The sequence below is a fragment of the Zea mays genome, chromosome 3 (assembly GCF_902167145.1).
Source record: "Zea mays cultivar B73 chromosome 3, Zm-B73-REFERENCE-NAM-5.0, whole genome shotgun sequence".
Lineage (NCBI taxonomy): Eukaryota > Viridiplantae > Streptophyta > Magnoliopsida > Poales > Poaceae > Zea > Zea mays.
Window position 1 is genome coordinate 229,257,498 of NC_050098.1, and position 17,622 is coordinate 229,275,119.

Here is a 17,622-nt window from a genome sequence, read left to right on the forward strand (position 1 = left end):
TTCCCTTTGGCCTTGCATTATTTGGGCGCACTAAGCTTATGTCATCTACATCATATTCCAGTCTCTACATGCCATAGAAAAAATATTTATAGGGACAAATGTTATGATGTCAGATTATAAATATTTACGAACATTAAATAAACAGAATAAATGCAATTTAATAAAATTAAAATTTATACCTTTCTAACATCCCCATATTGTGTCCCTTCACAATCATCATTTCCAACAAGCGTCATTTGCAACTCAGATTGATGATGTGCATCAATTTTTCTGCTTCCATCCTACTCATTAGTGCATTATAGTCAATATTACAAATACTGTATAAATCATCACATGTGTTTGCATTATACATAATTTGCCATTGTTTTTTTGCCATATATTACCTGTTGCAGTGAAGGTACTGCCACATGCTCCTCGTTATCACATTGTGATACATGTTCACCTTCATCGTTTCCAACAACATCCTCTTCGCCCTGGAACGTTTAATTATTACAATTAGCAATAATTAAGTTGTGAATAAAATGTACAATAATTGTATATAAAACAACACCCACATGGTTGCCCTTTCCAGCACTTGCACCACCAGCATCATCACATCCTATATCTGGCTCCAAATGTCCAAGCATCTCCAATAGTTCATCCATTGTGTCCAAGGCCTTATCACTCCCTACCTTTGACATACTAGCATGGTTTACCACCTTCATTGCCTTTTTAAGCAACATTTTCTGCCTATATGATTTTGTTTCTCCATCCTTTCCACTCATTTTCCTGCCATCTCTTGAAAATACCACATCTTGCCTAGCTGAGTATGTGTAACGTTGTAAAATGTATTACTTAGGTATCCTTTCTAGCTGAATGTGTATGAATGTTCGGATAAGATGCACACAAAATAGGCCTACATTTAAACAAGGGGGCAACGTTTCACATTCACCTTTAATTATTAGCGTATAAATCATATGACGTTATATCACAACTCTAGCTTACCTGTGTGCTCCCATTGTTTGCATTCACATTTAAACTTCCCAGCCTCTACATCCGCCATCACTCTGAATTGGTGTTGCTCCCACACGATTTTCTTCGATCTCAATGTATGCTGCACCAACCAATCATTCGCGCCTCCATCTGGACCAAGTGATATCCTATACGCAGTAGCGTCTTTTATTGACTCCTCGAACCTATTCATCACAGCCTTTGTGTATACCCTTGCAACCCTAATTTCGAACATATATAGTGTTGTGGTATCTTTTTGACCCTGCATATGTACTAATTAGATACTTATTGTGAGCCTACTAAACAGTATAATGCATAAATAATATTACATACCATACAACCTAGCATCTCCTTTCCTTCTTGCATCTTCCTGCTATGAAGTAGTTTCCACATTTGCTTCACAAACTCATGAAGTGGGGTGTTTGAATCGACATGAGCGCTCTTCACGAGTTTGTTCATGCTCTCGCTACGTTGTGTAGAGACCATAAGCCCACAATAGTCATGTTTGAAAAAAAACAGGAATCCATTCCTTACGCATTTCATATAATTTTCTAAGAGTGCCATCTTCATGCAGGTTAAATTCATCAAGCAACATTGTCCATGCCGCCTCAAACTCTATTTCAGTCAATGGATGATATACTATAGACTGGAATTTTGTCTTAAAATCCGCTTCAGCATAACGTGCATACAACTCATTTAGAAATGGCATGTACCTATTTTGCACATGCCATAGACACAACCTGTGGACTGTGTTTGGAAAGACCCGACGTAATGGCACTGGCATTGCAGGGTCTTGATCTGTAAATATACATTGTGAGACATTATTAGATGATTATTTATGTAAACAATGTATGGTACATACCAAAACATGACTCACATGCATTGTAAATATGCACAAGTTATTGAATTTATACTCCATGTATTTCGAGTTCATATTTGTTATATATACATAAATCATACCTGTCAACATTACTCTTGGTCCTTCAGTCCCCATGCATGTCTTGAATGCATTAAACACCCACTCGAATGTTTCAACAGTTTCATCTCCCAACAATGAGAACCCAAACACTGTGCATTGTAGGTGGTGGTTTGCACCAACAAACATCCCTAGGGGTTTTCCATACAAATTAGTCTTATGAGTTGTATCAAAGGTAACCGCATCCCCAAAATCAACATACTCTCCTTGTTGGCTAGCACGAGACCACAAAATACTCAATATTTTTTCCTTCGTTGTCTAGCTGGAAGTCAGAGAAAAATTGTGGATTATCCCTTTTGCATAAGGAAAAAAGCCAAAAGCTTAGACACATCATTGACATTCTTTTCTCGTTGCTTCGCCTATTTTCTGTATAGTTCAAAAAAAATTTATAATTATTACTCATTAATTTGACATGGATTTTAAATTTTATATCCTAAATTCATAAAGAAAACGTTGCTTACAAATTAGCAATGTCCTTTGCTGTAATTGGTATATTTTTAGGACCACCATGCATCTCAGACACGAAGTCCATGATACAGTGCTGTGGGATTCTGCTTTGCTGCATTGAACTTAGAAACTCCATGTACTCAGGATCATGAGTCTTGTTGCATTGTAGATGCTTATTTTCAGTATCCTTCTTAATGAAATCATGATTATGTTCTAAGTGTACCAGATCGATTCGTACGGCTACAATATTTTCTTTTGAGTCATCATAGATTTTTTTAGTTTCATACCAGCCTTGCATTGTGTTCTCCTCGAGGATGTATTACGGATTCTTGGATTACTAGCTAACCTTTTCGTATTTCTACCCTCCATTGAACAATTTAACCACTTACAGTTCTTCCTCTCCCTATACTTTTTAAGTGGAAAACTAACCTTATATGCGTAACGACTATAAAAATTGTATGCCTCATCGACATTTCCAAATGTCATACCGATCCTAGGCACCATGCTTGGATCAATACTTTCAGGCTGTGAATTAACATAATCATAAATACAATAAATATAATATTAGTTATACTCTTAATGTCATGATGTATAAGTTTGATTAAATTGTATAATAGACATAATCAAAGATAAACAACTTACATGGCTCCGTAGAATATTAAGTGTATCTTGTTCATGATCACTAATGGTCCTCATAGGCACCATTTGATTTGCTGCTCCCATTGTTTCAATTTCCATTGTATTGTCATCATTGACCCCCGACGCTCGTAATTTTGTAGGTGGTGTTACAATATTTCTCCGTGGACTCGCAACACAGTTCGAAGATTCTAGTGTTAGGCTGGGCGCTGCTGGTAGACCACTGCATGAGTCTGCACGCCGGCCACCATATTTGACTTTGTATTTTACAAACCGATGTAACTATACAAATATTAACGTACCTGATGCAGCTCTGCGCCATGATGCAGAAGAAACATCTCCAGTTTCTTGTTCTCCGTCGTCAGCCATGGGTCAACTATGCAGCGACGCCGCCAGTACCCTTTCTTATATGCACCACGCTGTCCAATCTTGGGTAGCCATGTTTACGCTATTTTTATGGTCATTTACGATCTATAAAGTTTGTTTATGCATGCACGAAGATATTATCGGAAACGTGACAACAACCCGGTAAATTTTATCTCGGTTTGTTGAAACAGTTTTGTATTTACTCTACTAAATGAAACCAGTTACGCAATTTTCTATACATATTTATGGATCGAGTTTCTGCTGACGTGCATGCCATGCAATATTCTCGGGAACTACCATTTACGGTTTGCGATTTTATCGCGTATACCGTTTACGCTAATTCAAACTCGTTTACATTTTGTTTGTGAATGATTTACACTTTGGTTCGACAAGCCCAGAAAACCGTCCAGAAAACCTGCGCGCTGCCCGGGTCGGCAAATTGGCTGGGGCTTCCCCATTAGCTCGTCCCTATATATATATGTTGGGGACTTGTTCTCAAATACTATGGGTTAAGAACAAGGCAACACAAAATATTAAATGTTAATATCCTTCGTCTTTCGAAGCATTATTTACCTTAGGATATAACGATCTTCGGACGAAGGTCATGAAGGACGTACCTTCATCATCACAGTATACGTTAATGAAAGACAAAGCATATGAAACATGAAAGATAACATGAATAATCATATAATATCATTAATATATCTTTATTATATAATATTGGATAGATAAAGACAATATTTAATTACATTTGTACCTTCGGCTTAACAGAAGGCAAAAATCCAAGCGTGACACACGAGCGAATACAAGTCAGCGTGAACAGTACGGAGATCTATTTATAGGCACAGGACACAGCCTATGAGAAATTACATTCATGCCCTTTACAAATGATTACAATCATAATACAGGTTATCATGGGCCGATTGGTCATTTCATCTTTAAGTCGGTGCATCTAGAAGTACGCTACGAAGCTCCCTGATTGGTAGCTTCGGCTTTGCTTCTGTTCTGGCCTTCCGAAGGTGTTTCTTCTCACAGGACCTTCGGCGACGAAGCAGACCCCCAACAATATATATTATGGCAACGTTTCCTATGTTTATCTGTGGATTCTTCTCACCGAGTCATCAGGTCATGAGTGAGTTCAAAACAACCTCTGTGCATTTACGATGTGGGGAGGCTTGCCTCAGTTTATCCCATCTCTAGACCCACTTATGTGGGAGCCTTCGCCACACAGCCTGTCCCTGTGCATTACCTTTTGTGTATGCTCCTAATTCTTAGCCCCCAGGTCAAAGTATCATAGTTTAATTGGTCTAGCATGTTTGAGTCTAGATGGTCCTATGCAATATCCTATTACCCTTATGATAGTATGTAAACAACAAACTTCTTTAATATGAACTCAAGATTGTTCTTCATTGAATTAAGTTTTATTTGAACTCAACCTGATTTTATAGGGGATGACATTGGAAGAATATGAGAAGGTACTAGAGGAGAAAAGGAAAGCTTTACTTGGACTGAAGCCTGAAGAGAGAGAGAGAGAGAGAGGTTGAGGTGGACAAGGAGTTGCAGTCCATGCAATAGCTTTCAGTGGAAAAGGATGTCGATGATATTTTCATCAAGCTGGTAAAATACAGTCTATCACACTGCTATGTCCACATCATATACGGATTGCTCCTTTTCTTTGACAGGGTATTGCTTATTTGACTATATGCCGGTAGGGTTCAGACAAGGATAAGAAGAAAGAAAACCTAGAAAGGGATGAACGTGCCAAGAAGGTCTGTATAACATTCAAAGCTAAAGCTTTTTTCCCCGTCCAAACTTAAGTCCATGAAACTTCTCCTGTGGGCTGTGGCTCTAGTTCCAAGTCATTTCCTTTCTTCGCATACAGTCTGTCAGTATCAATGAATTCCTGAAGCCAGCTGAGGGTCGAGGTTGTGGCAGAGGCCGCAGTGGCGGTGACCGTGGAGGTTTGAGAGGTGGATATAACTCTCGGGAGGTGGTTGCTGCGCCAGCACCAACGATTCAAGATCAAGCGCAGTTTCCCTCGCTCGGGGGCAAGTGAACACCCCAAGCTGCTATGAACTCATTGCATATGATCTAGGATATGATTAAAAGAACTCCTGTGATACCATTATTATAGGTTAAAAGATTTTGCTCTGCATGAGTCTAGTTCGTTCTTGTCTGACTAAGAAGACAACCATCCATCCCTTTCCACTTGGCAACTTGATGCCGTAAATTGAAACGTTTTGTTACTCTGCTAACACAATAGTGTGAGTTGGGACCTTTATCCTTTTCTTTGTTCTTTTTAAGAAAGAAATCATTTTTGGGATATGCTAGGCAGTCTTTTCTCTACTATACTTAAATCACCAGTTTCAAGAGTCATCCCGCGTCAAGATTTTACAAATACCCCCTAAAATTCTACAAAATAAACTCGTTGAAAACGCTTCCCCATGGAGCACTACCCTTCCCCCAACTATCGTCTGCTCCCTACGCAGCTCTCCGTGCCTTCCTCCCCAAGTCGCCTCCGCCACGATCGCCCTCCACCACGCCCTAACTACTGCTTCCTCCGATGCAGCAGCGTCAACATGCCCGAAGGGCGCGTGGCTCTGATGCACGAGGGTGCCTCGGGCGCGTCCCCATCCGACCACGAGTGCCCTAGCACGTGGGCATGCAGCCCCACGGCGTGGGCGAGTGGCTTTGGCAGGCTCTGTCGGCCACAACGTCGCGGTAGCCCTGGCGACGTGTCCTCGGCCATGTCACAGCCCGGCTCGGGCGCGCAACCCCCGACGGCGCATCCCGGCAATGCAACGATATGTTTGTTTCACAACAAATGCGGTCATGGATTTACCTTATTGTTGCTTGTTTGTCGTCTTTTTTGTTTTTGATTCTTGTACCAGGCTCTTGTCCTTTCCTCCGGTAGTTGCAGCGGGATGGGGCAATTCGACAGGGACGATTATGTCAATGTATTCTAGCAATCCTCGTTCTTCAACTCCAGATCGGTGAGAGCGAAAGTGTTGATAACGTGTTTGAGTATGGAGCGAAAATGAGAGATAAATGACAAGAATGAAAACTTTGTACTCTTTATTGATGGGATGCTTTGTTTATATAGATACAAAGGAGTGCTTTGAAAGGACAAACCCAAGAGATGTCTCTACAACCCAAAGAGTGACTTTAAGGGATAAATCATTTCTCAACAAACGCCATGCTCGTGCAAAACCTTCCCAGTCCCACGTGGTGCCGGCGTGTTTGGTAGACGAGCCTCGCGCGGTCAACGCCTGACGACGCGGTACCACAGTCGCTGTCCACCATCTCAGCGTACGGTCAAGCCAGTTCCTGCATCGCCGTCCAATTACAGCTACGATGATGCGTGGGCACGGCATGGCCCCAACCGTTTGCCTAAATATGGTTGGCAAGAGTAATACTGGCATCTAAAATGTTCTTTAATCATACCCAAACAATGACCATAGAGATAGCTATGTATGTGGGAATTCTTCTGGCTCTGGATCAAAAAATTAATAAAATAAATAAATCCACTTTTTCAAATTTTTAAATAAGGAATAAATCATGTATATATCTAAACAACCTTTTCGTAAATCTAAGCAACCCTTTCTTAAATCCAAACAAACTTTTCATAAATCTAAGCAACCTTTTCATAAATCCAAACAACTTGTAAAGTTTGTAGCTTGTGTACGGAGAAGGATGGTGCTTCTAGAAAAGGTTGTATATGGAGAAGGTTGGTGCTTCTTGAAAACATATACAAATATAGACATACTGTATATATTTGCAGTTGAATTTAGTCTCTTTGTATATGCTCTACTTTTCTTTCTTTTTTTCACCGTGCAATACTGTAACTAGAATGAATAAAAGTTTGTTTGAGTTGCCTGATATCGGGAAGGATCGGCATGGTTAGTCTTTCCAAGTCTGAGCCCCGTGAAAATTTGATACAGAACAGACGAGGCTATTGTGACTTAGGTCAAGAAGCTACGAAGAAAAATTGGAGAAACTACCTAACATATGCAAGATGATTTCCGTAGAATCCTTCTCAAATTGGCATAACATGGACATATTTTATTGGGTACGAATTCGTGTACTCTTCTCCTGTATGCAAGCGAAAGTAAGTATACAAAAAGTATAAAGGATATAACTCTTTGTCTAAATAAATTACCATAATTACTAATCAAATATGTTTATATACCGTCGCAACGCACGGACAATGTATTAGTATACACCTAAAAATCGGAGGGAGTATATGCCGTTGTAATTTGCTTCCACATATTACTCCGGCCAAGTCCATTACAATTGGGTTCGCCTTGAAACTTGCCGTTGTAATTTGCTGCCAGATATCTCGTTTAGATCCTTTGAATTGAATTCTATTCTAATAATTATAATTTACGCGCTGATCAATTAAGTTAATATAGTTTTATATAGAATATATTTGTATACAATTATAGGCTGATGATACAAATCAATTTTCACCTTCACCTTATGAATTTGAGATAGGCTTATATCTAACCTTTGAAAAACAGTGAAAATATCAAATTCCAAACCAAATAGCTTACTCTATTAAGTAGATTCTAATCGAGAAAAAGTATTAAATAAGATTGATATCAACACAATCATTTATGACTTTGCCTCAAGAAATGTTAGAAGAAACTTTTGACGTATTGCAAAATTCATTTTAAATAATATTTTGATATCACATTAATTGCTATCGATATAATATAATAATATATACATGTATACTCAAAAAATATTACACTTACATAGGACACCTAAATTTTATGTTCGTCCTAGATCACCGAAATGTTCGTGCGATTATGCCATTGTGGTGGTGGTGGTGCTGAATGGGACAGTCACGACGTTCGGCTCGAGCCCCTTCTCTCCCATCCTCCTGAACAACCTCCCCGCCTCGTACATCCTCCGCTGTGCCGCCTTCCGGCATCCCGTGCCCACCCTGATGCGATATCCACCGATGCGGCGGCAGTACCAGGAAATGAGCACCGGGACCGGGGTCTGGCTTGCAGCGCACACCAGGTTGCTCCATCTGGTCGAGCAGGAACCGGGCATCACTAAACCTCCCATTCCGGCACAGCGCAACGATCAAGGTATTGTAGCACTGCGCGTCAGGGGCACAGTGGAGCTGGTGCATGCGACGGAACGTGGCAAACTGGCAAATGCATGGCACGGGAGCACTTCCTCACCGAGCACATGGATCACGTCGGTGAGCGAGGAGGTGGAGACGATCGAAGCGTGCGCACGGAGAGAGGAGGCAGAGACCGGCAAGAGCGCGTGGGCGCGGGTCAGTGCGAGCACCATGGCATTGGGAGCGAGGGTTCAGAGGTTGGGACAAGGTCAGGGTGGGCGTGGTCGTGCGATCAGGAGAGGAAAGCAAGGGTGAGGGCGGCGGCGAGGCAGCGGCTGGAAGGATACGAGGCGGTGGGGGAACGGCCGTTGCAGGAAGAGGTGTTACTGGGAGAAAGGGTCTTACACAGAGCCGAGGAGGAAGATGTATGGCGAGGTGAAGGACGCCGGCGTGCCGGTGATCGACATAGGGGATGCAGTGTGGCTTCCTGGCGCGATAGCAGGTGGCGACGACCATGTGCAGGACCCTGCGCCTGAGCTTTCTTCTTCCTGCGTCGGCTAAATGAAGAAGAAGGATAAGACCCTCTATCGGGTCTGTTTTGAACCGCGTTGGACCTCGACCTAACAGAGATCGGAACAACAGTTAAGGCTTTAAGAAACATGCTTTAAAAATTTTTAGACCAGAATGACACATGCCAATAAGTTTAAGGACCAAAAATATATTTTACTCATTCTAATTCCTCCAAAATACGGATCCAAATGACACCTTAGAGAAACACCAGATATTCCATTTAGAGAACTGAAGTGCAACTTTCTCATGTTTTAATAGTATAATAAAAAGGATATACTGCCTCTCAAGCAACTCTATACTTAGCTTAAGTCACACTATCATATATTGCACTTTGTTTATAAAAAACAGAGTTAATACTTATGACTCCATATAGCGATAATTATATATATATATATATATATATATATATATATATATATATATATATATATATATATATATATATATAGTTTATATATTAAGAGCCCTGGGCTTCCAATAATAGAGGAAGCCCAGGCTAATCAATATGCTCATTTGGGTTGAACCAGACCTGGTCAACAGTTTCCAGTCACGGCGCCGTTACACCGTTTCCCCCGTCAGTCCCAGCCACGTATCCCTTGTTTCCCGGTTTCTAAAACCGTCTTCGCGCAATCAGCCCAGAGAAACCCGCGTCGATAGGAAGGAAACCCCAATGACCGTGTCGTCCTTCCTTGCGTCTGAGGCGACTCGCCGGCGATTTCCGTCGCTCCAATCCAGCTGAGCTCCTTCAATCTCCGAGCATTGGAGCCCGATTCAAGAGCCAATGCTTTCCCAGAAGTTCCAGGTAATCCAACTTGAAATACATCGAGTTTTCCGTCGATTCTTGAAGCATTTTTCGTTGATTGAAGTGGATTTGATTGTAACCCTTATTCTTCACCTAAATGTGTGATTTGTATCCGATTATACATATCTCTAATCTGCTTATTGTGTCGCTCATTGCATCTATCTTTTGTTCAGGAGCCCTGATCTTAGAGCATCTGCATTTCTTCTAGATCCAGTGTATCACTCGGCATTCATAGACCTAGACGAAGGCAGTGGATCAGGTATTTATTCATGAGTTTGCAGAGAGTACCTTTACACAACATTAGTAACACGTATATGCTTATTGTATTTGATATATATGCATATCGTCAAGATTGTTTATGCACATTTGTACAAATGTTTTGAATATTGGTCAAGATAATATGCATAATTGTATTGTTCTATTTACTTCAATCATTAGTTTACACACTTGTTGTATTATATATAAAATATACTTATTGGATTTGATATATATGCATATCGTCAATACTGTCTATGCTCATTTGTACAGATGTTTATGAAAGGTAATAAGCATAATTGCATTGTTCTATTTAGTTGAATCAGTAGTATACACTACTGTTTATTATATATAAATACATACAAATACTGTTATTTATGCAAAAGTTATTTAAATATTCATGTTTGAATATGAGCTAAATGTGTATATTACTATGAACCAGTTATTGAAATATGTTGTATAGTTAGTTGATGCAAAAAAGGCACTTATTTTATCATGCTCCAGTTACAATTATATGAAATATTAAATTAATCTTTATGTTTGTATATAACCATTGTTCATTAAATGCTGTCACATAAATGTAAAAGGTAGTTTAAGTTATGTAACTCCATTTAGCATTATGTAGTATGCATTGTAGATAGTTATAGTAAAAATTAGATTTTTTTGGCATATATTCATGCATAAATCACTGTATTTAAAAACAACTTTTTTTCAACATATTTATTCAGTGTTTAATCATGAGATCTGTTGATCGCCCTCCAAGTAATCCAAAAAGACTAACCATTGAGTCCAGTCAGGAGGTTTTTCCATTGACATTTCCAGACGAACAAGATCTAGCAGCTCAACTCATCAAGATGATAATCCACATAATCAGAATGAGCCACAACCAACATCAGTTCATCGTTTTCGCAGAAAGGCTTTAGCTTGTCGTGTAAAAAGAAAACCTCCTTCTGCTCCATCCACACTGTCCGACGACGATTTCATGGATGCTCCATCGTTGAAGCGCCAATTCAGATCAACCTCACCTTCCCCTACAGAAAAAAACAGTGCAAAGAAGATAAATGTCCCTTCTCCACAAGTTCCGAGTGTGAAAAGCAGTCCAAAGTTTGATATAGATGTCAAGTCTAATATCATTACAAAAAAGCTCTCCTAAACAGAAGACTCCTAGAAAATCCCAGGTACTATGTATATATTTATGTTTATTTATGTGTTAATTTTGGTGCCCAATCAATTTTGTATTTCCCCCCAAGTTACATTTATGTATATTATTATCTCAAAGTATGTTGTTTATTTTTTTAGTGTTGTAGAATAGTTATTCACAAGGCTCTAATAAATATCACTTGTATGTATACATAGTATCCTTAGTTATAACAATATATATGCTTTGTGTATTAATGCATATTCATTTATGCTTTCAGAAATTGAATATTCGATGCATTCCTTATGATGTTATTGTCTCAACTTGGATAATGAGCGATCGGCAGCGCGATGCAGTCGCTAGGTTGGGATTTTCCAGTATATTTGATTTGCGAACTGATGCCTTAGAGAGCAGATCTCTCATTAGGTGGTTGATGGATAAATTGGATCCACATGACATGACCATACGCCCAGGGGCTGGCAAGGAACTGAAGATAACAAAAGAGACAGTTCGTCTTATTTTGGGTTTGCCATGTGCTGGAGGGGGCAGGGAGTTTACTGATTGGTATGGTGAAGTGGATGCTGCTGCAAAACTGAGACATGATCTCAAAGTTGGTAAAGAAGATTTTGATGTTGTCAAGCTTCAGGACAAGATAGTGCTTGGCACTGATGATGAGTTATCAATCAGATGTTTTTTTCTGATTCTATTCAATCGACTTCTTTTTCCATCTGCTTCATGGGGCATTGCAAACAATGAGGTACTAATGACTTCAAACATGGCCCGAATGGCTGATATTGACTGGTGTCAACTAGTTTACACGGATTAGTGTGATGCTGCCACACGTTGGCACAAAAGGAACAAAACAAACATTACAACAACAATATATGGATGTTCACTCATAGTTCTAGTAAGTAATTATTTTGTTCACTGTGCATATATATGATACACAAATATTTGTTTTGTACTAATTTTATATTTTTTTATTCTTTTTTTTCAGATTTACTATCTTGATCACTTACATCACCCTGCATCTCCTGATAACAAATATGGTACTTCCCGCATTAAGTTTTTTGATAATGAGACCATAAGAGATTTGGCTAGGGGTGACAGACGTCCACCCCGTAAAACTGGTGAACCATTCGGCTATGCAGAGGTTAGACATATACATTTTTTTGTCCTGTTTTGCAGATGTTTCAATTTTAATTAATGCTAATAGTTGTAACTGGGTTTTATACAGTTTCGTAGCCGTTCAGAAACGTGTTACGTCATTGCACCAGGACGACCTGTTTCTGCCGTTTTCAACATATGTGCCACGTATCAAGCATTTGATTGGCAACAAGTTGAAATGTTTGCCCTCCCAGCATCGACCAATGTTTGAATCAATGTTTGACGCTCATGACAAAGAGGTGGATAAGTATTGTGATTCTCTTCAGCTGAGCCATCAGATGATTGTTTCGAAGCAGATTGAACTATGGTAGTGTTTGGTTGAGGAGCCAAGTAGAACGGAGTCGTTCCATCCCTGATTCTAGGAACGGAGCCGCTCTGTTCTGTGTTTGGTAATCTGGAACGGAGCGGTTCTGTTTTTTGTTTGGTTGCAGAGTGAATGGAACGGAGCGTGACTGTGAGAGCGGGATTGGAACGGAGCGGCTCCGTTCCATTGATTTTTTGGAGCGGAATGGTTCCGGATCTGAGGAGAATATTCCCTAATTGGAGTCATTCCGTTCTAGTTACTTTGTAACCAAACAACAACAAAACTGGGACAGAACCGTTCCGTTCTACTTGGCTCTTCAACCAAACACTACCTATCTGAAACATTTGGTGAAATGATCGATGAAGTCCTGAGAGCTGCAACGCAGCGCGATTCACAGCAAGAAGGTTTTGTTATTTATGTTTATTTTTTATATTAATCAAGCTCACGAATTATTGCGGGGAAAATTATACTTAGTTATATGATCTCAGATACTTTAGTTTATGCAGCATTGTATATATAACTTATGCATTAATTTATACTCATACAGTCACCAACACATTGCATTTGATTTTATTTTGATATATCTCATTTATTTATGCATCCTGATAGTATATTGATGTAGTTTGCGATGATGTGTATGTTTAACCTTTTTTATAACGATACATTTATATTTCTGGTTCATTTCAGTAACAACTACTTTATTATTATATTTTCCAAATGTAGGTATCCCCCACTACCTCAATGCCTCCAACAAATGCTCCAGTATCCTCTCCACCTGTTCCAACCCCTGATAATAAGCAACATGATCAGGAAATACATGTTCCTACTAATGATATCAAAGTATCAGAACAGGTAAGTTTTTTCATACAAACTTTATATATAAATCATGTATTAAATATAGCATACAAGTTATTGTTTACTCAAATTTCATATGTTTCCATTACAGATTGTCAGTGGAAACGTTTGTGAAAAAAATTCAGTTATGGATGCCCCTATTTTTGACAAGACTCCAAAATCCCATGTTTGTTTTCCTTTATTCACAGTTATTATATTTTTCATTTACAATTTATGCCAGTAACAATAATATTTATGCATGTTTTTATTTACTTTATTCACTAGGCTCCCACAACCGACAAGCTTGTTGTTCCTGAATTAACACCAAACATAAATACTGTCAGTATTTATACCTTCATCATATTATGTTAATAGTAGTTATAACCTATGTTTGATTACGTTTATATTTATAATTTTATTGTTTTTAGGAAGGACAAAAAACTGTTAAACATGATACTCCCGTCATGTAATTTCATCTTCTTATATTTTTTTATATATATACACTAAAATACATAACAATTTATGCCATTGATTACTAACAATTATATATATTAGGCAACTACTGAACTTGTTGCAAAGGATAGTTCCTCTAAATCTAAGGTTGCTGATCTTCCCCACGTATCGCGCGAAGAATGTGCTCGCAAACTATATAAATTCATTTTATCAGGACAACTAGATCCGAGCATGTATGTATTTATTATTCAAACTTCAATTAAGTATAATTAGACGATTTGTAATTAAAGTTACATTTTTTCCTAGGTTCATCATTGATTTTGGAGGATTTGGAGGTTCTATCCTCGATGTTGTCCAATCGTTTGGTCCTAATAAATGCCTTGAGAATATTTTCATGCAATGTTTTATCGACTGTATTCGTGATGATGATGTATTATACAATCCAGATACATTAATCAACACTCTAATATTGAATGTCAATATTGGGGTATTTTTTTATCTACAACTTTGTATTATATTTCAACCCTTACTGTATAAATATAATACTAATCAATATATTTTTTGTCCAGACCGTTTTGAATATCGAGGAGTTTGAACAGCACAGTTCAAATCCCCAGCCCTTCTCAACATCAGTTCTTAAAGAACAACTAGAACTGATGCTTCCTCTAGATGAAGTTCTGAACCAAATAAAATTGGTGAGCCCCAATCAGTTTTATTTGTAAGAATATTTTAATATTCTGTTGGTTATAAGTTATATTTTACGTTATCTTTAATTTTCCATACACCTCTTATTGTTCATTCATAAACTTATACATATACCTTAACAGATCCTGGTTCCTATGCTACGCCGTAGCCACTGGACCCTTTATGCAATCAACTTTCAACTTCGTCGAATAGACATTTTAGATTCAAATCCTTATGGGACATTGCTTGGAGGCACTACCTGGAAACAAATCCACAATGATCAATTGCTGATAAATGGAACGAAGGTACCTTGGTCCAGATTAATAATGAGAAGACTTAGCATTGCGTTACATGAAGCTCGACCAGATTCAAGTTTACCAAAGTTTGGCAACTACAAGATTGGCCTTCTTCCCAATTGTCCAACTATGTTTCCAGGGTCAAATGATTGTGGTTTTTTTTGTCGCAAACTTCCTCCGATGCTACGATTTTGATGATGGCGACTTATCAGAATTTGTTGTACCGGTATGTTTACTAAATTAGTGTTTTGATCATGCATATATTACTCCTTCATACTTATTCTTAGCATTAATTCATCTATTATGATTATTTCAGGATAAACCATTGGACCAACGTGCTTTTGTTCTGCATTACCTGACCTTTCATCGCAACAACAGGGTTTCCCCCCTCCCTGCAGAACTGCTGCCTTTCAAGTATGTTCCAAGGAAACAGCGTTGTTTGAAAGCCAAGACTTAGATATCACAGCTGAACTTGATTCCCTATGGGATCCCCAAAATGTTTATGTTACTTAAGTCACTTATGTCAGGTGTTGCTCATGTGTATGATACTCCCCATGACACTTATGTTCGATGTGTCCAGTGTCTATGCTACTTCGTATCAGTTTTTATTTCAAGTGTGTAAAACATAAGTGTTACCAGACTGTATACTTATGTTATCTGTTATGAACTTATATGGTTTTCATTTCCAGATTGTGAGATGGTTAATCATTTTTGCCCAATGTTTGGCATATTTCTATTATCATATTATATTTAATATTCAAGTTTTATGCAACCTATATACTTCGGTATTTTATATACAATAGGTCCCTTTTTTACACATTTACCATGCTAATTATGCTAACTGTGACCAGTGCTTATGCTACAACCTTTTCTCGTGTATATGTAGTGTCAACCCCGAAGTATGCACTCTCATTTGCTTAGTTATGTTAAGTGTATTGAGTTTTTATACCATTTATGTCCAGATCGACCGGTTGCTAAACGTTCAATGCCAAGTTTTGGTATATATTCAGTTTTCATAATTTGTGTAATGGTCTAGTTTACGCAACATATAATTGTATTATATCAACGCATTATATAAACCAGCCATGCAAAATATTAATTTCCAAAAACTAAAACATAGGTCATTGTGCTATTACAACTTTATACTACATCGACCACTCTTTAGTCACACTTCAAATTATTCACCCAATTCCATATGCTCAGCGGCTTATTCAATTTCTACTTCTTCATCAATACGATGTTTTTTAGCAGTCGATGTTTCATTCCACTGTGGAGCAGTTGTTTTATTGTTTAGTCTTGATCCGGCTGGTCATCCTCTTTTTCGATTAGCCAGTTTTGCTAGTCTTGCCCTGTTCTCTTCCACAGACAGACACGTTCTGCTGTTATGTCCATCTGCTATTCCACACAATTGGCATCTCCTATTCTTCTTTTTTTCTCCTTTCGCACCTAGTTTCATAATCCTATCTTCTGTATTTTTTATTGTCCGTCCTTTTGGTCTTGCACGATCCGGCATACTCAGATTTATAACATCCACATTAAAATTCAACCTCTGTATAATAAAAGAAGTTTTTAATTAGCATACACATATTTACATAAAGTATCTTTCTACTGATCAGTAAAATCCTTTTTCAATGCTCACCTTCTTAGCTTCTGAGGATGCACCAATATGTTCCATTTGTTCATGTGCTACGTGACACAGAGAACTTGTATCACCAACCTCAGGTGGAAATCTCAGGTTGTCCACCTATATAGCACAACCCAAATACATCAACATTTCCATGCAGCATAAACATATATTTTCATTATATACAAATGAACATTATTTTTTAATATGTACCTGGTTACCAGATGTTATTAATGTTAACGCATGTTCACATCCAGTTATGGTGTTATGCTCATCCTACAACATAAAATTTGCTTAGTACATTGATTTTATATATTCATTATATACAATACTTCATGCAATATTATATATTTATCTTTTACATACCATTTTTTGGCATGTAATTGTATTGTCATCTTCCATCCCATCGCCAGCATTATTATTATTTAATTCTCCTTCCTGGTTCAAATAATATGTTACAATGCATACTATATGTTACAAATAATATAACATTTAAACAACTGGAATATTATTACCTTGTTTTCCTCATCATCACTAACATCATATGACTCATTAAATCCAATATCTGGCTCTAATCGGCATAGAACGCCATCGAGCTCATCCAACACATCCATTGCCTTGTCGTACCCTGCTTTTGACATACACGTCTGGCGAACCACTTTCATTGTTTTTGTTAGCAACATTTCCTGTCTGTATGATTTAGTAACTCCATCCTTTCCCCTGAAGCTCTTATCAATTCTTTCAAACGGTACATCTTTTCTTGATGAGACAGTGTACCTTTGCAATATATACTTTGAAGGTATATTTTCTACTTGAAGATGCATGAAGGCTCTTAAAAGATGAACACACAATAGACCTTAAAACAAATTAAAACCAACCATTATTTTTAACGATATATATTAATTTGTACTTCAATCAACAAATTATTTAGCATGCAAATTTACTATTTTACTCAACACAATATGTACAAACTTGTATGTTCCCACTGTTTGCACTCGCATGT

The 17,622-nt window shown here is 38.1% G+C and overlaps 1 pseudogene; it reads left to right on the plus strand.

Annotated features, from left to right (window-relative positions):
- The first annotated feature begins 8,156 nt into the window (after positions 1-8,156).
- Positions 8,157-9,009, plus strand: LOC103652621 (uncharacterized; annotated as a pseudogene).
- Positions 9,010-17,622: the final 8,613 nt, after the last annotated feature.